This window comes from Triticum aestivum, chromosome 4A (assembly GCF_018294505.1).
Source record: "Triticum aestivum cultivar Chinese Spring chromosome 4A, IWGSC CS RefSeq v2.1, whole genome shotgun sequence".
Lineage (NCBI taxonomy): Eukaryota > Viridiplantae > Streptophyta > Magnoliopsida > Poales > Poaceae > Triticum > Triticum aestivum.
In genome coordinates this window covers 685,458,652-685,482,330 of record NC_057803.1, presented here as the reverse complement: position 1 = coordinate 685,482,330, position 23,679 = coordinate 685,458,652, and the positions used below count along the sequence as shown (strand labels likewise).

The 23,679-nt window shown below is 42.9% G+C and overlaps 2 pseudogenes; both read left to right on the top strand.

Moving 5' to 3' along the window:
• The first annotated feature begins 7,490 nt into the window (after positions 1–7,490).
• LOC123083121 (serpin-Z2A-like) lies at positions 7,491–8,850 on the top strand (annotated as a pseudogene).
• A 3,919-nt stretch (positions 8,851–12,769) lies between these two features.
• LOC123088131 (uncharacterized) lies at positions 12,770–22,453 on the top strand (annotated as a pseudogene).
• The last annotated feature ends 1,226 nt before the right edge of the window (positions 22,454–23,679 follow it).

The following is a 23,679-nucleotide window of genomic DNA, read 5'->3' as shown; positions in this document are numbered from 1 at the left end:
GAACTAGGGTTTTGAGATGAGATGGTGCTGATGAAGATGTTGATGGAGATTGCCCTCTCCCGATGAGAGGAGCGTTGGTGATGACGATGGCGATGATTTCCCCCTCCGGGAGGGAAGTTTCCCCAGCAGAACAGATCTGCCGGAGCTCTAGATTGGATCCGCCAAGGTTCCGCCTCGTGGCGGCGGAGTTTCGTCCCGAAAGGTTGCTTCTTATTTTTTTCTCGACGAAAGACTTCATATAGGAGAAGATGGCCATCGGAGAGCCACCAGGGGGCCCATGAGGCAGGGGGCGTGCCCTAGGGGGCGCCCCCCACCCTCGTGAGAAGGATGTGGGCCCCATGGTCTTCATCTTTGGCGAGGATTTTTCATTATTTATTATAAGATGTTCCATGGAGTTTCAGGACTTTTGGAGTTGTGCATAATAGGTCTCTAATATTTGCTCCTTTTCCAGCCCAGAATTCCAGCTGCCGGCATTCTCACTCCTTATGTAAACCTTGTAAAATAAGAGAGAATAGCCATAAGTATTGTGACATAATGTGAAATAATAGCCCATAATGCAATAAACATCGATATAAAAGCATGATGCAAAATGGACGTATCAATCATGGAGAGCACTGAGGTACAACATGAGGCAGAAAGGGTACTGCCAGATGATATTATGCCTGACTTTGGTGATCTGGTGGCAGCTAAGGAGAAGTCCATACCACAGGGTGCTGGAGAGAAAGGGAAAACAGGGAAAAAACAGAAGACCTGGGGTCCAGTACAAGCAGCAAGGAAAAGTGCAAGGGTGGATAGTTCACAGAATATTGTGGAGAAAGCTAAGCTATTCAAGATGAGGAAGAATCTGGAACTGCCCAAAACTATGAAAGGTATATCTTCATCCAATCCTTTTAATGTGCTTCCTGTAGATGAGATTCTAGATATGACTGACTCTGTGGGAGTCCAAATTAATGAAAATTTGAAGGATATAGATCATGGTGTCAGTAGTAGTGATGGTTTTATTGTTAATAGTAGGCTTGAAGTTGTTAGCTCTGGTAGAACTGAGTGGGAGGAAGAGATGGGGGGTTGGTCCCCGGTTATATCGAATAGATGGGGCAAGCATCCCAATAAGCGTTTCCAATGAAATACATTTTCTGGAACATCAGGGGAATTTTGGCCCCTGGAAGAAAAAAATGTATTGAGGATTCAATTTGGCCTCTGAAACCTGGCATTATTGGTTTTCAGGAAACTAAGCAGCAGGACTTCTCTAAGAATTATCTCAAAAATTTAATGGGCAATAGAAACTTTAGTTGGAATCATCTCCCTTCTACTGGATCTGCTGGAGGCATTCTGGTGGGTGTGGATGTTGATTGTTTTGAAGTGGTTAGTTGGGAGATTAAATCTTTTTCTGTTAGTGTGGTGGTGAAAGATAAAGTTACTAATCTAGTTTCTAGAATTACTACTGTCTATGGTCCCACTTATGATGATAAGAAACAAGATTTCCTCTCGGAGCTTCACTCCCTTTTTTTAAATTGGGATGGCCCTACTATTGTGGGAGGAGATTTTAACCTGGTGAGATTCCAGGAGGACAAAAGTAATGGTAATGTAGATTTTAGGTGGGCAGATAGGTTTAATGCCTGGGTAGACATGTGGTCTCTGTTGGAGATTGATATGTCTGGCAGGAATTATACTTGGGGTAATAATCAGGAAAATATGATTATGTCTAAGATTGATAGGATCTTCTGTACCATAGATTTTGATGCCTCCTTCCCTATGGCTAGTTCCAGAGTGTTACCTAGGGTTGGTAGTGACCATACTCCAGTAGTTTGGGAGTCTGGGGTGGAGCAGAGGAGTAGAAAAAGTAGTTTTAAGTTTGAAAAGTGGTGGTTTACAAGACCTGATTTTAAAGATCTGGTTCACAAAGCTTGGGCTGGTGGATGTAACTCTTGCAACACTGTTGATGTGTGGCAACATAAGGTGAGAACCTTTAGGAGGTTGGCTAGTGGTTGGAGTAGAAATATAGAAGCTTTGCTTAGAAAGAATAAGAAAGAGCTTATGTCTGAGTATGATTTCTTGGATGTCAAAGCAGAAACTGGAGAGTTGTCTGCAGATGAACACAATAGGATGAATGACATCCTTAAAGAACTCAATGAGTTGTGGCTTGTTGAGGAGATTAAAGCGAGGCAACATTCCAGGGATAGAGACATAGTGGAACGAGATAGGAACACTGCTTATTTTCAAGCAGTGGCTAACCAAAGGAGGAGGAAGAAGTTGATCCATGTGTTAGATGGGGATGATGGCCCAGTTACAGATAATGATGAGATGAGTAAGATTGCTGTGAATTATTATAAAGAACTATTCAAATGGGAACCTAGACCTAATATTAGGTTGAAAACTGACTTTTTCACTGAAGGGGAAAAAGTTACTGTAGAGGAGAATGCTAGACTAGAGGCTAGATTTACTGAAGAGGAAATTAGAATTGTTGTGTTTAGTTCATACTCTGATGGAGCACCTGGACTGGATGGTCTACCTTTTATGTTTTATCAGGAATTCTGGGATGTAATTAAAGAGGATTTGATTAAGATGTTTGATGCCTGGTTTGAGGGAAACCTAGATATATTTAGGCTTAAGTTTGCTATGATTACCTTGATTCGTAAGGAGAATGAGGCTAGGACTATGAATAAGTTTAGGCGTCACCTATTAGTTTACTAAACTGCTCTTTTAAGATTTTCACTAAGGTGGTGACTAAATAGGTTGGCTCTCATAATTGGTAGACTGATCTCTGAAGCTCAGTCTGCTTTTGTGAGGGGCAGATTCATTTTAGAGAGTGTGGTTACAGCTCATGAGATAGTGCATAAGGTGCATTCTACTGGTAGGAAAGGCCTGATGTTTAAGATTGATTATGAAAAAGCCTATGATAAAGTGAACTTAGATTTTCTGTATGAGATCCTAGCTCTTAGGGGTTTTGGGCCAAGGTGGCTGGGCTAGATCAGAAGTTTAACTGAAAATGGCTCTGTGGGAGTCAAATTAAATGGAGAAGAGAGTGACTTTTTCCTCACTGGAAAAGGCCTTCGACAGGGGGATCCAATATCCCCTCTTCTCTTTAATTTGGTTGTAGATGTGTTCTCTAGGATGCTGGTGAAAGGAACACAGGCTGGATTGGTAAAGGGTTTATGCCCTAAACTTGTTAGGGGGTGTCATGTGCTTGCAATACGCGGATGATACTCTTTTGTTCTTGGAAAATGATGAGAGAGTAGCGCTTAATTTGAAGTGGATTTTAACCTGCTTTGAGCAGGTTTCTGGGATGAGAATCAATTACCATAAGAGTGCCTTAGTCCCTATTAACATGGAGAGCTTTATCCAAATCTTTCAATGTGTTGTGGGGGGATTTCCAATTAAATATCTAGGTATTCCTCTTCATTATAATAGGCTGGGTAGAGAAAATCTGCAATATTTGATAGATAAGATTCTAGCTAGGATTGCAGGATGGAGAGGGAAATTACTGTCATATTTAGGAAAGATCACCCTGATTAAAGCATGTCTAGCTAGCATTCCTTTATACCTATTATCCTTTTTTAAGTTTCCTAAGTGGGCTCTTAAACTGATTAATGCTCACATGGCAAACTGCCTCTGGAGTGATAGTGAAGGGGTTCATAAGATTCATCTAGCTAATTGGGGGTTTATTTGTATGAAGAAAGAATATGGGGGTATGGGGGGTCCTGAATCTGCAAGACATGAACTTGTGCCTGATTGGTGCATGGGTTAAGAGATATATTGCAGGAGAGGGGTCCTTGTGGAAAAAAGTAGTAGATAGTAAATACAATACTAGAAATCCCAATATCTTATGTTGCCATGATAATCATCCATCACAATTTTGGAAAAGCTTCTTGTGGGCTTTACAGGCTGTGAAGTTTGGTTATAAGTGGAAGATAGGGAATGGGAGATCAGTTAGGTTCTGGGAGGACATTTGGCATGGAAATGCTCCTCTGGCTACCCAGTTTTGGGATCTGTATTTCTTGGTTCAGGAAAAGAACAAAACTCTTGCCGATCTGTGGGACGGTGTTGAGCTTAAGTGTACTTTCAGAAGAACTTTCTCTGATGACCTTATGGGGCAATGGTTGGATCTGTGTAGTATAGTAGAGTCGATTCATTTAGATGGGGAGGAGGATAACCTTATCTGGCATTATGAGTCGAACGGGGTTTATTCTTCCAAGTCCCTATACGGTATTGTCAATTTTAGAGGGATGCAACCAATATTCCTTCCTGCTGTTTGGAATATCAAAGTGCCCCCAAAAATTCAAGGGTTCCTGTGGTTATTTTCACAGAACAAAATCATGACTTGTGATAATCTAAGAAGAAGAGGGATGGCAAAACCTTTAGAGTGCGTGCACTGTAAGGAGATAGAGTCAGTTTATCACTTATTCTTTGAGTGTGTGGTAGCTAGGAATGTCTGCAATATTGTTAGGAAGATATTCCAGATAGATGTGATATATTTTGAGTCGATTGCTAGACGTTGGTTATGTAACAAGAAGAATCTTCATTTTAACTTTGTCTCTTCTGCAGTCCTGTGGGGGCTGTGGAATGCTAGAAATGCTATTATTTTTAATAGATGCTCACGGATATCTATGAAACAGGTCCTGGGACCAATCTTTGGGTACCTGAGAGCCTGGACCAAGATATCCAAGGATCTGCCAGGAGGCCTGTTGGACAAATTTCAGAAAGAGCTGTGGGGGATCTTAAAAGTACCATTTGCGCTAGAACTAGGTGGATCGGGAGATGCACGGTGTTGGATGCGGATCGTGGAGGGCAACGGTAAGTGAAGCTGGACATGGGGGCAGGACGTCGCTGGAATACCAAAAGATGCATCCGGAGGAAGCTGATGCTATTGATGTTGTCTTCTCTGGTTTTCTGATGTTTTCCTCTGTCCAAGTTGTCGCTGTTGTGCCCCAGATGTGGATGGTTTTGGTATGCGTCGAGGAGTCTGTCGTAGTAGTTTGGTTAATGTGATTTTGCTTTGGGTCGGTGTGTGTGTGAATTCTGGCATGTGCCGTGTAAAAGACCTGTGTTGGGCTTCGCTTTCTTAATGAAAAATGGAGCCGGGGGGGGGGGGGGAGGGGAGCCCCTGATCATCGAAAAAAAGAGGGAAGCGGCGGTGCCTAGAGGAGCCAGAAAATCGCGTCGCCTTCAACGAAGGTTTATTGGGCAGGCCCACAAAGAAACCACTGCACGGCTTTTCTGGTTCTCCGGTCTAGTTTTCCATGCGGTTCTCTCATTTCGTGTTTGTTTGTTTCTCATGTTTTTTAATTTTTATTTTTTAGTTTCGTGCTTAATTTTATTTTCTTACAAAAAAATGATTACCAAATAAAATCCTAAAAATTATTTAGCTGGATAATAAATCACTGGCAGGATTTGATAAACATTTATTTACCAATCACATCAACCTCTTGGAAATAATATGATAAACATTTCTTAACACGTGACAAACATTTTCTTGTATGTGATGAACATTTTTTAATACTTGTGGAGTCTTTTTTAAAACTTGGTAAATAATATTTGATACACATTTATGTTGGAACTTTTTGTAGAACATGAAAGGAAAAAAATATTAATATGCGCCTAATAATGTTTCAATATGCGAAGAATTTTTAAATACATACTGAACCTTTTAAAGAAAAATTTCATGCATGGAAAAATAAATATTCATGTAATTCAAAAGTGTTCACACATTTGTAACAAAATGTTCATGTATTTGTAAAAGTATTTGGAACTTTTATATAGAAAATAAGTGTTCCAGAACAAAAGTGAAAAAAAGCACAACAGAAATAAGTTGAGAACAAAAGTGTAATAATATGATGAACATTTTCTTATGGGAAAACTTTGTTTTTGCCACTCTAACTTTTGACCACTTTGCTTATGTCACTCTAGAATTTGACATATCACTTTTGCCACTCCTAATTTTTGACAATACATCACAATTGCCATTCTGTGGCAAAAGCAAAAAATTTAGAGTGGCAATTGTGATACATTGTCAAAATCTAAGAGTGGCAAAAGTGAAATGAGAAGTTATTGCTTTTGCCATGGAATGACATTTATGATGTATTGTCAAAAACTAGGAGTGGCAAAAGTGAAATGAGAAGTTATTGCTTTTGCCATGGAATGACATTTGTGATGTATTGTCAAAAACTAGGAGTGGCAAAAGTGATATGTCAAATTCTAGAGTGGCATAAGCAAAGTAGGCAAAAACTAGAGTGGCAAAAACAAACTTTTCCCTTTTCTTAACACACGACAAACATTTTCTTGTATGTGATGAACATTTTTTTAATACTTGAGGAGTCATTTTTAAAGCATGACAAGTAAATTTTCTACACACGTTTATGTTGATAATTTATGTAAAACATGAAGGACAAATTATTAATATCGCTTAACAATGTTTCAATACGCGAAGAACATTTTTTCAAGACATAATGAACCTTTTTAAGAAAAAGTTTATGTATTGAAAATAAATATTCATGTAACTCAGAAGGTGTTCACACATTTGTAACAAAATGCTCATGTATTTGTAAAAATATTGGAAATTTATTATGTATAAAAATGTACACAGAACAAAAAAAGAAAAAACAACAGAAATGGGAAGAAACAAAATATAATAACCAAAAAGGAGAAAAAATATTCAGAAGATTTTTTTGCTAGTAATTATGTACATGCAACGCATGATTCAATTTTTTTATCTTTATTATTCTATGTTTTGCTTCTCCAGATTTACTTAATCAGTCTTGCTACCAGTGAATATGAATATCACTGATGGTGGGGGTGAGACGCCGACGGTGGCACGGTTCGCTTACAGGGTCGTAGTCTATGGATCAGGTCGATTTGTTTGGAAACATTTTGAGTTGCGATTTCTTTAGATTGCTAATTACAGTGCTTTGACTGATTGATACAATGTTTATTTTTGAATTGCTAATTACGGTGATCTGATTGATTGATCTGATGCTTTTTTTCTTTTGGAATTTTCTTTTTTGAAACTGGGCAAAAGATTTGCCACTTTCATTGATTAAGAAAAAAGTTTAGAGTTTTTGGCCAAAGGCCGAATTACAAAACGTTACTCTCGCTTGTGGTACTACATTATTCAAATACTTGGCCCCTGCAATGCAAGGCACCAAAGCTTTGAACGCGAGGAGCAGCGATGGCGTTAACCATGTTCCTGGCATTCCACATGCCCTCAGCTCCACTCCGCAGGCATCTTGGGCTCTTGGCGTTGGCGCAACCAGCGAGCTCCACTCGAAGTCTTCCACGCCCATCATCATGCGCCAGCACTCCTTCACTCTCTACAACTTCAGCTGTAATTTTTTCCTTTTGAAATGCTGCTGCTGTCTATGCGTGGACCAATGGGCGTTGGGCACCTGCCGAATCAGATGCCACTGGTGCCCACATTACTAGCTCTAGTAGTTTTCTTCGGACCATAAGCACAGAAATCGCCAGGCCGCAGCAAGCGCGCGTCAACGCAGGACACGATGCAATCTGTCAGGGAGTTCGTCCTCCGCTGCCTATGGCTCTGCACGGAGGCGGAGGCCGAGCCCGAGCCCGATCACGCCCCCGCCGCCAGCGACGGCCTGCAGGCGTTCGCCCTCGGCCTGAACAAGCGCCTCGCCGACGACGACGCCGGCAGGAGCGGCAACCTGGTCACGTCGCCGCTGTGCGTCTACGCGGCGCTGGCGCTGGCGGCCGCCGGCGCCCGCGAGGGCACCCTCGACGAGCTACTCCGCGTCCTCGGCACGCCTTCCCGGGACTTCCTCGCCGGCCACGTCCGCGCGCTGGCCGAGCACGCCCTCGCCGACGGGTCCCGGACGGGCGGCCCGCGCGTCAGCTTCGCCTGCAGCGTGTGGCACGACGTGACGATGCCCCTCCGCCCCGCCTACCGCGCCGCCGCCGCCGAGTCGTACAAGGCCGTCGCCCGCGCCGTCAACTTCCGCCAAAAGGTGAGCAGTGCACATCGGCCGTGACCGTGATCGATCTGTGGCATGGCATGCATGCACTAGTATACGGTTGTCATTATGTACGTCGGTCGTGGTACGTGCAGCCGGAGGAGGCAACGTAGCAGATCAACGCATGGGTGGCGGCTGCGACGAACGACCTCATCCCCTCCATCCTCAGCCCCGACGCGCTGTCCAGCCGCACCGTCCTGGTGCTCGCCAACGCCATCTACTTCAGGGGCAGGTGGGAGAAGCCGTTCGACAAGGAGCTCACCAAGGACGACAAGTTCCACCGCCTCGACGGCACCGCCGTGGACGCGCCCTTCGTGCGCGGCTTGGGCTGGCACAACATCGCCTGCCACGACGGCTTCAAGGTGCTCCAGCTCCGCTACCTGCAAGGCCACCCCTCGCCGGGCCAGCTGCAGCCGCCGCCGATCTACTCCATGTGCGTCTTCCTCCCCGACGCACGCGACGGGCTGTGGGAGCTCACCGACAAGATGGCCTGCGACCCCGACTTTGTGCGCAAGCACCTGCCGTGTGGCGACGTCATGGTCAGCGATTTCCGTCTGCCTAAATTCAAGGTCAGCTTCGGCATGACAATGGAGGGCGTTCTCCAGGACATGGGCCTCAACGAGGCGTTCGAGCCGGGGAAGGCCGACTTGTCCGACATGGCGGAAGACGGCGCAGGGAAGCTGGCGCTGGAGAAGGCACCGAGGCGAACGAGGAAGGCACCGAGGCCGCGGCTGCCACCGTTGCGACCGTGACATTATGTTCTTGGAAAACTAGTGAGGCGCCGCATGTGGACTTCGTGGCTGACCATCCGTTTGGCTTCTTCGTCGTCGAGAAGATGTCCGGCGCTACCCTGTTCGCGGGGCACGTCCTTGACCCCACGACCAACTGACGGAGGGAGGAAACTGCATTCATGATTGGATTTTTATATACTCCCTCTGTGCCGAAATACATGTCGCTTGAGTAGTCATTACATCTGCTTTATTACGTTTGCCACATGATTCTATATATTCATGTTAAATGGTTACATTCACTTCTGATGACCGGGAAACTTTTGCTATGTTTTAGTTGCATTGCACAGAACAAAGATTCATACGACTCTGCCTTCATTGGAACTAGATGATATCCGGCGTCGTGTTGTAGTGAGAACATGCGGGAATTGGTAGCAATATTTTTTTTTGATTAGATTTGCTTGTCTTGAATTTAAAGATGAGATTAAAGATAGAAAGTACACATGATTTGTTGTATTTGATCATTATGTAGTTATAAAATAATTATTAAGCAGTATTTCTCACGCATGTTGAGAGAAATCAAAGTAGCGGTGTTGATAAAATGGGATGTGTGCATGTTGAAATAATTATCTTTTTTTAGAGTGAAAGAATTATCATAGGTTGCATTTTCATGCATGCACATTAAGGGAAATAAACGTAGTGGAGTTGATGATGTGGCAAGTGTGCATGTTAAGATAGATTGAAGTAGTGGGGATCAACTAAATATGTTTCAGAAACAGATGATTGCACTTTTCCATCCTTTTTTTTTGAGAAACAGATTTTTTTTTCCGAGAAGCAAAGTTATGCTTCTCACGGAAGCAAATTTGTGCTTTTCATTGAAGCACATTTTTTTCCTTTTTGGGAAGTGTTTCTCGTGAAAGCAAATATGTGTTTCTTGTGGAAGCTTTTTTTTTCCTCTTATTGAGAAGCATGTCCTTGTACTTTTCACGAAAGCAAATTTGTACTTCCAATAGAAGCAAATCTACGCTTCTCGTGGAAGCATATATTTTTTTCTTTTTGAGAAGCACAGCTATGTTCCGTAGAAAAAACATAGCTCCAAAATCTAGGGAAAATCAGGCAAAAAATAGGAAAATTTTGATCTAAACCCCAAACAAGCATAAAAAAAATTAGAGGGAGCACACAACACACGACATATGGCGGCAGCTGGACACACCACTTGGCGCACTCCTAGGCCACCAAAAATGACCCATGGTCTATGGAGCCCCCCGCCCCCAGGGGGTAACCTCTCTTTAGTTGCTCCTGGCGATCGGGACATGTCTATTTGTCTTATAGCGAGCAGCAAAAAATGACGCACCCCCATGGGCTTCCTTGAGCCCAGCTAGCTTTGGAAAGAAGTTCTCATCAAAGCTATCTTTATTAATATTAAATCATTGTTATATCAAGTTTACTCAAACCCAAAACCAGGAGATTCATTGATCCAATTACATGCTTTTTTGTCACGAAAACAAGACCTACATAGTTCATGAGCCACACCATTCACTACTCTTTAATAATGTATAAAATCGACCTTCACGATCATTGTATTCATGTATACAATCCATGCAGAGGCTGTCCAGTATATAAATTGATCACGACCATTGAATCTAGTGCTATCTGCAACAAATGATTCCCCAGAGAATTAGCCAAATGTAATGAACCACGCGGTTGTACCAAAACCTTCATCTTCATGATGAGCTGCACCAACATTCAATTTGACATGTTTTGCTTCAGGTCTAGTCTTAGCATGTTATCCCTAACGTTTACCTTGGCCGCGTTCATCGAAAAAGCAGAGGATTAAGATCGCTCATATAGCCACCTGAGAGACGCATCCTGTGTGTGTGCATGTGTAGTTTGGCGCATAACCACTGAATGTACTAATAAAGTACAATGCATTGCAAGTAGGAGTTTAGATAACCAAAGTATGAATGACCATATTATAACAGGTAAACATGTGAGTTTTGTATATGCATGCCGTTGATGTTGATTTAATTCCCGTAGTTCATTCATAAACAAATCAAACCATAGGTAAAGAATATCAAAAAACTTCATGGCATGGTACTAACGGAAACTCAAGTCAAATATATCCCGCACATTTGTCTTTAGATATCCCGCATTGCAGTTTTTTGAGTATCTAACGTGTTGTCATAGGCTTGAACAAAAAATATCATAATTCTTTAAAAGAAAAACGCCTAAGGAATTAACATATGAAAGAAGAACAAAATGAGAAGTGTCTATGATGTGAGGTTTCGTGCATATTGCGCACAGTAAATTACAAAGTAAAAAAAAAAGATAGTAATACACCTGAAAGAGAAAGTTTTGGTAATTAAAATTTGAAAGGTTCTGGAACAAGTGAGAAATGTTTTGTGTGTTTGAGGTTTGTACATTGTAATTCAAAATGCAAAAAAGGAATGGTAATTCATTTAGAAGATTTGGTAAACAATTAAAGTATGGCACATTGAAAAAAAAGAGAAATACATGTGTTTTAAGGTTTGTACATTGCACTCAATCTCAACCATGATATACTATCTTCTAGACAGTAGATGTGATAGAATCTATGAAGTGAAGATGACAACAAATGAGTAATAGTGCTTGAATTTGCAAGCTATATAACATTGGACTGGCTTTATCCAACGGTTAATATTCAAAATTATTTGTATACTATTGGTGTATTTATAGAATAGCATCTTATCACTATGGTCTCCAGAGTCCCATGTTTCACATGCTTGGCAATTGTCATTGGTCGTTTAGTTATGCAGAAAAAAATCTCTAGCACAGTCTGCACCCACTCCGTCCATGGACAGTTGGCCGGGCAGAGGCCCTCCAACAGTATCCCTCATTTTTGGCTGTGGACTGTGACTGACTATGAGCTGGACGAACTGTGAGGAGAAAAAGTCGAGCGAGAAGATGTGTGCTATGGGAAGGTGTGGCTCGACTGACGGCGGGTCGAGCAGATTGTCCAGACTCCCCTATTCATTCCCTCAATTTGTGGATAGAGCGGTACATTTCAGACGTCCAGTCCAGTCTGCGGACAAAGGAGGACACATTTTTCTTTAACTGAAATGAGAAATAGCATTAAAGGTCTAAAAGTGTTCGAATCGTTCTATCCAGACATATAGCAAAGAAAATAAGGGTCCGCGTTGGGATGCTTTAATATACTTCATCTCTACTTTTCAACCATGCTCTTTGGGGAGATCATATTGAGCTCTGAGAATTTGAGCACACAAAAATAATCCAAATTCGAGACTAACCTGAGATTGTCAAATTCAAAAGTGTACCTTCCAAAAAAAAATAAACCAAATTCGCATATAAAACCCACTACAGAGAAAGAAAGGGCCCACTATAGGCTATGCTAAGTGGCGCCCGTTGGTTGGCTACAAGCGGAACGTTTTCTTTTTCCTTGTTTAGATAGATGTGAGGGTTCTTTTTGAGAAAGAAAGGAACAACGCTGGGCTATGCCAAGTGGCGTCCGCTGGTTCGCTGCGATGGGAACTTTTTCTTTTTCTTTTTTCTTTTTCTGACGGAGTTGAGGTTTTTCTTTGAGATGTTTTTTTAAGATGAACATGCGACTTTTATTTCTGATATGGAGGTGACGACCCATGTGCTTTTTTTAGATGGAAACAAGCATACAATTTGCCACGTGTCACTTGCTGGTTGGCTGAGTGAGGAAGTTTTTTAAAGATGAATGTGAGGTTTTTTCTCCTTTTTTTGTCGAGATGGAGGTGAAGGCCCATGTTTTTTTTTTTGAAATGGAAATGGAAACATACACACAACTTGCTCTCACGTTGAGCTATTTCGAAATAAAAAAAATAAAGAAAAAGCTCGAACGAAGCTCACACCGGAAAAGGTTCGTGCCTTTTGGCTTCGTTGGTGTATACAGTATGTGCAAAATCTCACGTGATGCGGTCGTATTGTGAACCCACATGTCAGCGACACAAGCCTTACAAAGAGCACACCTGCCAGGTGGGCCACCTCGCTCGCCCACCTCCCCCTCCGTCCACGTGACCCCCGTTCCCGTTCCCGTTCCCGGCTCCCTTTCCATCGGGCTATTTTCTTTTCCATTTTCGTTTCTGTTTTTACCATTTATTATTAATTCTCTCTACGATCTCGTCCTCCTCCCCTCCCCCTTCCGTTTGGTTTGATCCCTGGCATTCAATTGCGCGCGAGGCGTAGCCCGTGCTCCGATCGCGCGGCGCGTATGGCGCTCCCCGGCGGCCCCGCCGCGCCGACGCCGGAGCCGGAGCCGGAGCCGCTCAGGCTGGCGGAGGAGGAGGTGCGGGAGGTGGAGCTGTTCGAGGATGCGGTGGACGTGTCGCCGACCGCCTCCGCGCACCCGGTGACATGGGGCGAGGGCGAGGCCGCACCGCCGTCGATGTCGGTGTCGATACCGCAGCGCGACGAGGCGGGGGCCGCGGACGAGGAGGAGGAAGCGTACGAGTCACCTCCGGCGTCGGGAGCGTCGGGGCCTCCGGGGATTGACGGCGCGGGATGGTCGCCTTCGGTTTCCGAATCGCGAGAGGGCAGCGCCTCGCCGTCGGGGCAGCGCGCGAGGGGCGCGGAGGAGGAAGAGGGGAATTGGGTGGCCCCGTCGGGGGCAGCAGGCTCGCCAGGGATGGAGGACTCGAGGTCCAGGTCCTCGTCGGCACCGCCTTCGCCCCGGCCGTCGTCGTCGCCTGCGCCGCAGATCAGGCCGCACCCGCGCCACGTGCGGACCAGCAGCTTCCAGCGGTTCCGGCAGCAGATGCAGCGCGCGTGGAAGTGGGGGCCTGTCGGAGGTGGAGTAGGCGCCGAGAGGAGCCCCAGGGAGCAGTTGCTGCGCACTTCGGTCAACATTGAGGCTATGGCGAACCAGAAGCGGCAGTGGTATCAAGTCCACACCAAGGTGCGGGTATACTGACTGCTGTTTTGTTCAATCCTGCTCATCATACTTGTGCATTTGGATGCAACTTTTGTCTAGCCGGGTGATCTGCATAGATAAATGATAGCTGAAGTTGTAAATCCATGCAAATAGCTTGAGAGTCCTAGCATACTTAGAATGTGCAGGTTCACACCGTAAGAAGATGTAAAATAGCAGCTGACATATCAGGTTCTAACACCTCCCTTTCCTATTTTCACTGTTTGTTATATACGGTTCAGCAACAGTCACTAGTCAGATTGGTAAGCAGATGATCATATTACTATACTTAATTAACTTTATTTTTTGGGGCCACATTGGAGAAATTTTGCACACTCTTAGCAAAGCAGTTTATGCGTGATAATGTTTTTCATTCTCTTAGGACATTTGGCATACCATGAACAGACTATCTTTGAGGTATTTGAGTGTGTGATTGAAGAACAGCTAAAGTGAAGTTATCTCTCACTGCTTGGATATAATTGCTAAATATGTCCAAGTATGTTTTCTTGAGAGCATATGTCCAACTACAAGAGTGCTTTCCTGGTAGTGTGTGGAATTTCTCCTGCACTTTTAAGTTTATAGAGAGGGCTTTGAGACTTGGTTACATGCACTTATTCCTTTAGTTTCTCTTGCAGTTTTTATCTGTACTTAGCATGAACTTCCCCTTCTTAAAGCTATTTTTTAATCTCTCTTGCAGGATCAGAATCAATTTAAGGAACCATCTTCGCTCTTTGAACATTTTTTCGTAGTTGGACTCCATTTTTATGCAAATGTTGCAGTAATTGAGGATGCTTTTGCAAAAAGGAAAGCTTGGGAGTCTAACGTAGCATGTTCAGAGGTTGTTGATCTTAATAAAATTCAGTACCATGGACCAATACCAACCATGGAACCACAGGTAGGGTGCTTTGTTGACTATGAGTTCTTCTATTTTAGGGGAAATTGTGTCATGTTTGGTTTTTGGTCCTATTGGTTAGGTAGGATTGTGTCATGTTTTGCATATTTTCAAGGACCACTGTTCGCCCATCCATAAGTTTATTTACTCACAGCGCAACAAAGGATACATATTAATTATCTCCAAGGTTCGGGTAGTAATCAATTATAACTGTATTCATTGATAATGCATGCAAAGTTATTTACCATAACAAGTTCTTTTTCTGTATTCATGTTAGTATATGTTTCCTGTAGCATGAAAAGGCTTATAGAGCACCCCTATCTGTCTGCAGCATGGTAATACCAAAAAGCATGCAATAATCTTTCTTTATAGAAACTGGAATGTACTACCTTTTCTTTAATGGATGCAGCTTGTGGGTATTTTGTTTAGAGTAAATTGCACTTTGGATCAATGGTCGGTGGCTATTCTTTTTGGGTAGGGAGAGAGGATTAACAACTGCGTGTTCTCAATTGAGTGCTGAACTGCTGTGCTTGTGTGACTCTGCATACTTGTAGCTAATTCTTTTCATAGGAGTGAGAATCGTGATCTGGATAAAATTTTAGATCATTTGAACATAATCCCAGAGTGACAACCTGAATTTCTCCTTATCACAAATTTTATTTCAAGTTCATATGAAGGTTCACATGTACTTTCAGTATCCGTGTCATCATCTTGTAAGCCTTGTTCTTTGGCAGTAATACTAGTTTCCATCTTGTAAAGCCTTGATAGCTAAGCTCTGGAAACTTCAATATCCTATTGTACACTGGGACAGACAGCAAACTTTAATCCTGATTTCTCCAGGAGCGATTCTAGACTCACTTGCCTGTTCTGATAAATCATCTCTGATCTACTTTTTCCTTTTTTTACTTGCAGATTCTTTTCAAATATCCACCTGGAAAGAAAGAGGATATTAGAGAGGCTGATTTACCCTCATTCTGTTTTCCTGAAGGTGTAAAGGTTAGATAAATAATGTTCTTGCTGAAACTGTACTGCTCCTATTGGCTTCTTTAAGAAAGTTCTTAACCTTTTCTGTTCATTTTAATCCTTTTATATATTTTATGCTGCAATTTTCTTGATTCTTGTTTAATTCAATATTTCAGGCTCGCTTAGTCGAGAGGACTCCTTCCATGAGTGATCTAAATGAAGTGATATTTGGGCAGGTGAAAATTAGTTGTAGCAGGATTTGGAAACCTCCTTATATTAGCAGTTTTTTGTTTTACCGGCCACCTGCGGTATATAGGAATCCTGTTTAGGGTAAATGAATAATCTGCTAACCTTATTTTCGTTGAGAACATGATACTCTTGTTTAAAGTGTAGACCAGTGTTTGTTTATACTTTTCAACTTTATCTGTGATGGTCCCTTGCACATGATGTTCCAACTTGAGCTTTCCAGTTTTCATACTTAATGGAGGCTTTCTTTTGAATAGAACTTGCTAACTTGTATGACATCTTTTACATAGGAACATCTGTGCCGAGATGATTTGTCCTTTATCTTCTTCCTAAAGGTTTGTTTGTTTATTCATTTTCAATTTTGATATTCCTGGATGATTGTATTCAGGTATCTCGATTACTCTTTTCTTATTAATTGTTGTTGATGACACCAGGTATCGGACAATGCACCACTATATGGTGTTTGCCTTCACGTCCAGGAAATTGTTCAAAGAGCCCCTGGTATACTAGGAGCAGTCTCACCCCTAAATCAGACTTCCTACAAGCCAAGCCGTTTCTTGGTTTCTGCACCACGTTGTTACTGTTTACTTACAAGAGTACCTTTTTTTGAGCTACATTATGAGATGTTAAACAGGTTTGTCCAGCATATATACTTCTATTTGTCTGAGCTAACAACCATGCATAACGCCCCTAGTTTTGTATCTCCCCAATTCAGTACTAAGATATGATCGGTGTGTTGGCTGTCAATTATATGAACAGCATAATTTCACAGGAGAGGCTTGAAAGGATAACACAGTTTGCCAGTGAAATTGCTCTGGCAGGGCCAGTCCCCCGTTCCTTGAGAGAACAGTTAGAAGATCAATCAGACGGGGATTTTGAATCTCCAAGTGGTCTTCCGTACAATGACTGGACAGACTATGCTGTACCTGTCAACAGTATATCAGGTCTTGTTTCTTCACCAGGACTTACATCAGAAAGAGATGTCCCTTCATATTTGTTCAGGAGTTGGGAACCTAATTCTCCTGAAAGTATGTCGGCTAGTGAGACTTCAGATTCTAGTTATGCAAAAGAACCTGAGAAGGAAGGAAGACATAGTTTCCAACAATACGAAGATTGTATATCACAGAACTCGGAATCCCGCTGCGACAGCTTTGGAAGAGCAAGTAGTACTTATGAGAATGGACATACTTCCCCAGATCTTCTTTCCATGCATTCTCCTATCTCTACAAGATTAGAACACACACAGAGTATGGAGTCAATACACAGGTAACCCTGATAATTTGAAAAATAATTCCTGCAATTGTGAAGTACAATTATGGCGTCAATCAGATCTGCTAGGATTTATCTGAATTCTGAAGTTATGAGTAATCTGTTTAGGATCTTATTAATGATGATGTTGGAATGCATAGATCATTGTGAACTATGACACGTCTAGTATTATTATCACACCATTTACCTTATTAATTGAGCATCCTGATGGTTTGTGACAGTTCAGTCAAAGGTGCTGGGTCAGATGAAGAAGACGATGAGGTAAATGTGAAGAATGAAAGTGGTGTTGATGATGGCAAAGTTCTGGGATGGGCTAAGGTTTGTCTATAATATCAAGTTGGAAGAATTCCATCTGATGGTTCTTGTCCTTACTGATCATTCTTATTTTAGGCACACAATAATGAACCTCTACAAATTGTTTGTGGTTACCATGCTCTTCCTCTGCCACCTCGCGGAGGAGAAGTTGTCTTCCAACCCCTTGAACATCTCCAGCCTGTTAAATACTCCCGGCCTGGATTATCATCATTGGGGTTAGGAGACACAAATTTGGACAATGATTTGAATTCGGCAGAAACAAATGTGGTAGATAATTGACTTTTTACGGCACTATCTGTAGCACATCGTCCCTTCACTAATCATAATTTTTATTTAGGTCATTGTGAATGCCTGTTTGGTCGCTGCAGAAGAAGCTCTTGCATTATCAATATGGACTATGGCTACAGTTTGTCGTGCTTTATCCCTGGAAAGTGTATGTTGCATTACTCTTTTTTTTGGTTCAGTTAAGGAGTTCCATTAGTTTGTATTACTCCCTCCGTCCCATAATATAAGATGTTATTACAATCGGCATGTGAGTATATCGGTTGTAACAACATCTTATATTATAGGGCAGAGGGAGTACTATTGATCATGTATCAGGGAAATTTGTTTAGAAGATTGCAGCGAGACTTACTTCTTTCCCTTTTTCTTTTCCTTTTTGAGGCCTACAATAACTCCCTAGACATTATATAAGTGATTGGCTGCCATCATGGTTGGCTTTGTGTGTGTAAAGTTGTTTCTTTTCTCCTGCAGATGCTAGCATTATTCACTGGAGTTCTGCTGGAGAAGCAAATTGTGGTAATATGCCCAAATCTGGTATGGTCTTTCAAGTACCTGAGCTTTGTGACAATGTGTTCTGGTTTTATGCTATACTTGATCCTGCTGATTCTAGCAGCTCTCTCGGATGCTTAACTGCAGGGCGTACTGTCAGCAATTGTTTTATCAATTATACCAATGATAAGGCCATTCCAGTGGCAAAGTTTACTGCTTCCTGTAAGTAATATTGTATCCTGTAGTTGTTGAAGTTTCTATCCTGTTTTGATTTTAGTAATACCATATTAGTATATAGTATTTTTTTTTTGGGGGGGGGGGGGGGGGACTGTGTGAGCATAGGCTTTCATCTGCTTTGTTTTGCATTTTGCTCAGTTTTGTCTATTCTTTTGCATCTTATTATATGCCAATATGTCATAAGGACCGTGTTAGCTAGAAACTGCCGAAACTATTGGCTGCCATCAGTACTATTTTTTCTTGAAAATGATCCACCACCCTTTTATTTAAGTTATTCAATCAAGTTGTAGATGGACATTTTTTGAAAAATATAAACTGGCACTTCCCTCCGATCCAAAATAAGTGTCTCAGCTTTGAACTGAAGTTAGTTCAACCTTAGTTCAAAACTGCGACACTTATTATGGATCGGAGGGAGTAATTCCTTTTTGGCAAATAAACCGGTAACTTAAATAGACAATTGTCGCGAACAAGGTCTGTAATTTGTAAAGTTGCTCAGCAGGTCTGCCTCTTTGTTACATTTCACTATGACACAAAGTGTCGCTGATATTTTGTGAAACAATGATTTGTTAATGGTTCAAGATAAAGAGAGGAAGCGCTCCCGCGTCACCACGTCGGGGCGAACCCTAGCGCCGCCACTGCCACTGGCGTTGGCGGCAGGCCCAGCGCCGAAGGTCCCTGGGGGCTGGAAGGTTGCGGCGGCAGCCCGCTGGTGCTGCTGGGGCAGTATTCATGGCGCTTGTCTGCGTGCAGCGGCCGGGGCGGCGCTCCCTGGTCGAGTTGGCGGTGGTGCTCACCCCCTTCCACGGCGTGCAGTGGTGGTCGTGGGGCGTCCGGGTTGCACTTGAGGCTGCATGGCAGGGCTGGCGGCATGCGTGTAGGCTGGATCTGCCGCGCGACCGGAGCTGCAGCGGAGGTGGTCGAGGCACTTGTGCACGGCGGTGTTGGCGTGTGCTTCAGTGGTGTGGCCGGTGGCCTTGCTGTCCGTCATTCGGGTGACTGGATGTGGATCTGGAGGTGTGGTCCGCCATGGACCAGAGAAGGTCGCGGCTGTGTGTGTGGCAGTGGATTCTACAGGCGCAAGTGATGTGAGTCGCGCGGGCCAGCCCTGGTGTGGGGCTGGTTGTCGCCAAGCGGGCGGGCCTGGATGTGGTGTTGCTCATGGCCAGCGTGGTTTTGGCCGGTTTCTGGCGTCGGCGCGCTGTCTGCAAGCGCCAGCGAGGGCAGAGGTTGTGGGCAAGCTTCTGTGGCTTGTGGGCTCTGCTAAGCGCCAGTGGAGGTGTCCAGTGCATTGGCCTGGCGAGTAGGTGGTCACATCCGGCCAGATTTGACTGCTGCGGCTCGATGGATGGCTTGCTGATGTGTGCTGTGCGGGTCTCGAGAGGTTGACCTGCATGAAAGCTTGTCTCCGGCCGTGTCCGGAGCCGGCGATGGCAACACTTTCTAGCGCTGTTTCCATTTGGCATCGCCGAGGTACTCTCACCCTCAACCTTTGCAGCTTCGGGGAAAACCCCAGATCCGTGTGATCTTCATGTTGCTATGCACAACCTCTATGGTATGGGCTGGGTCGATGGTCATCTGCGGCAAAGTTGGAGTCGCTTGCCTAGGAAGAAGGGATGACGACGTCGCCTACTTGGGGTGAAGTGATGACGATGATGCCAATGTGCTACTTCGGCGAGGCACTCTTCGCAGATGTGTGTTTAGAGTATCCTGGGTGTGCCGCCCAGCAATTTGTGCTGGTTTTCGCCCGGTTTTCTGTTAATTAACCGGGCAACTCTCTTCTGCTTAATTAATGGATGAGGCAAATCTTTTGCCTCCGTTTCAAAAGAAAAAAAATAGTCGGTTCACATGTTCACTAAATTCAGTAAAATATGCTGGATTGTTTTATGTATTTGCGCATGTTACCCAACCATATTTATATGTTTTATATGCAGTAAAAGAGTCTGTTAATTAACCATACTTGTTGAGATTATGTTCAACTAAAAGAGTGATAGATCTTTAGTTCATACATGTCTCCCAACATTATTCTGTCCTGAAGTACAAACAATTGCTTTGCAGGTTCTACCAGGAAAATTGATTGATTTCATTGATGCTCCCGTCCCTTTCATTGTAAGTTTGACTATTATTTGAAACTCATTTATTGGGTTGCTGCTATTTCAAAGAACTACCAGTGACTGCATTTGCCAGTTTCTGCCAATTTCTGCATATTAGCCAACCTTTCAGGGATTTTATGCTCTCTCTCTACAGGCTGGTATCCAACATAAACCCCCTGATATCAAGATGAAAGCGTCCAGTCTTGTCAGAATCAATGTACAGAAAGATCAGGCAAGTGTGACATGTTCTTTCCTGATGTTAAACTCTCTCTCTCTCTCTCTCTCTCTCTCTCTCTATGGAAATAAACTATCCAGTCTAATTATTCCACATCTGTGTAATGACCACGTATCTCCTGATCTGATCATGTCTGATTTGTAGTATTTTACTTGTATGAAGCGTACTCCCTCTAAACAAATACTCCCTCCGGCCCATATTAGTTGTCGCAGAAGCGGATGTATCTAGATGTATCTTAGTGCTAGATACATCTGTTTGAGTGACAACTAATATGTCACGGAGGGAGTATAAGACGTTTTAGAGACTTGTGCACTGCAGTGCGAGCATATTTGGTGCTGTAATGGCAGAAAAGATTCATCCGTACTTAATGTTAGTTTTTATTTATTAATAATGCAGGTCAAGGCAAATTTATTGCCTCATCTTCCACGTTACAAGGACCTTGTTTCTGATCTCAGTCCAATTCATGCTAAACTTTCATGTGAGAATGCTTTGGCGAAGAAACATCCTATGTATAAATGCAACGAAGTTCAGGTATTAATTTTTGTTTACTATGTGGAATGCGGCTCCATCCTCTTTGGAAGCCATTATTTCTTCATTAAGAAGAAAGTTTTATCTCCTTCAGATCCTGTTCATGTACAGCAAATTTGTGTAAACTCCATGTTAGTTAGTTCTTAAGATAAAGATGGTACTTGTTTGCCTGATATTGCAGGCTAAGGCATCTTGGCAGTTCTTAAATGTTCTGAGAACATACTTGGAGTCACTTTGTTCTGAATTGCGCTATCATACCATCACCAATGTAGTCAGATAATGACAGGGTTAGAACTGTATACACTTCTATCTGCACTCTACACCATGGTGCCACTTGGACGTTTTGCCTTTTGGAAACACATTGTAAAATGCACTAAATGATGTTGGTCTTCTACTGACCCAGGTTTCCTTGCTTCTGAAGGACAGTTTTCTTGATTCTTTCCCCTCGAAGGATCGACCGTTCATGAAGGTGCTTTTCAATTTAGTTTTACATACAGGAGTGATTTCCTTCATATATAGTCTCTCCGTCCCAAAATAAGTGTCTCAAGCGTAGTATAACTTTGTACTAAAGTTAGTACAAAGTTGAGACACTTATTTCGGGACGGAGGGAGTATATTGTCACTTGTCACTGTTGTTCCCACGTATTCTTACAACAGTCAATATGTTTTACAGCTCTTCGTGGAAACACAGATGTTCTCCGTTCTATCAGATTCTCGACTTGCCACATTTGAAAGCGAGCACACACAGGGCTTTGCTTCAGCAGGAGATCAAAACATGCACTTCGATTGACACGTACTGACAATAGAGAATTAGAGTGTGCACAAATGACCGAGTCCCAGCGGTTAAGCTGTTTCGTTGAGTGGTAGGACTTGCCTACTGTAAAAAGATAACCATGGGATGGCCCCAGTTATCAAGAGTAAGATATGGTGCAACCCAATCTTTTAAATGGGATGTACATCTAAGGTAGAGAGCGTCCTACCTTTTCCTTCACAAAATATGTGATGCACATGCCCTTCATGAGTGTAGAAATGTTGCAGTTGTTGGGTACTCCATCCGTCCGAAAAAACTTGTCCCAAGCTTGTCCCTCAAATGAATGTATCTAGCACTAACTTGGTGCTAGATAGTTGAGGGACAAGCTTTTTCGAATGGAGGGAGTACTTGCAGTAGAGTTGGGGTTTTGTTCCAAGTCAGTCCTTTTCTGTGCCATCCAGGCACATATATAGTGAAAAGAACCGTGTAAATAAGATGAGCTTATCTATTGCCCATATCCCTTTCTTGCCTCTGTAAACCATGGTTCTCAGCTCCCATCTAGTTCTGCGAACAATGGGTGAAATTCCTGGCGCAATCTAATACTCCCTTCGTTCGGAAATACTTGTCCAAGAAATGCTAAACCATTTCTATGACAAGTATTTCCGGACGGAGGAAGTAGTAATAATAGATTCAAACTTCTGATACCGCAGAAAAAAAATCAAGTAGATTTCACCTAGTTGTTACACGATCAATGATTGTAAAAGTTTGGACGTTCTAATATGTTTCAATGAAAATGATGTATATCGACTTTATAACGACAACATGTGCATCTTCATATCACAGCTGGAAGAAGTCTGGAAAACCAACATATTCATCTTCATATCACAACTGGAGGAAGACTGACAACTACCAAGGCGAAGTGATCATTGTAGCATGAGAACTGGAGGAAGATGAACAGAGTTGGGCCTAACTGAAAGATGCTCGCTCTACTCAGCAGGAGAGCCGGGCGATGCAGCAACCTTAACTTATTTGATCACATAAATAACATGACACGTGGAGAATAGTATTTGCGCGCATGGTTCTCATTTCCTCCAACGTGTACGTTAGAGCATGATAGCGTGAGCGAAACAAGAAAGTGGATTCCAGAACCGTGGGTCATGGCCTCCTCGGCTCCGGTTTTGGATGTCCTCATTTTAAAATTTATCGTGTGTATATCACGACTTCTTTCTATACAAAGTAAGCTTGACTTAGTCGAATGACTACTTTCCCATGGCTGATGGAACACTATTAGAGGTGCTCCATTGTTAGTGACTACTAAGGGACAGACCTATGAAGATCTAACATGACGTGATCCATGAGACCTTGGTGTAAGGTGCCTTAGCATCGATCATGATCCTTAGAAAAGAAACCAAGTCGGATGACGCTGGTGCATCGGTTCACTCGGATGACATTCACATCGACATGGTTCTCAGCTCTCATCTAGTTCTGCGAACAATGGTTGGAATTCCTGGCGCACAATAATAGATTCAAGTTCCGATACCACAGGAAAAATATTAAGTACTCGTGTCCCATAGTATAAGAGCGTTTTTGACACTAACGCTCTTATATTATGGGACAAAAGGAGTAGATTGCACTGAGTTGTTGTCACACAATCAATGATTGTAAAAAGTTTGGGCATTATGATTTGTTTTAGTGAATACGATGTATATCGACTTCGTAACGACAACATGTGCATCTTCATATCACAGCTGGAAGAAGTCTGGA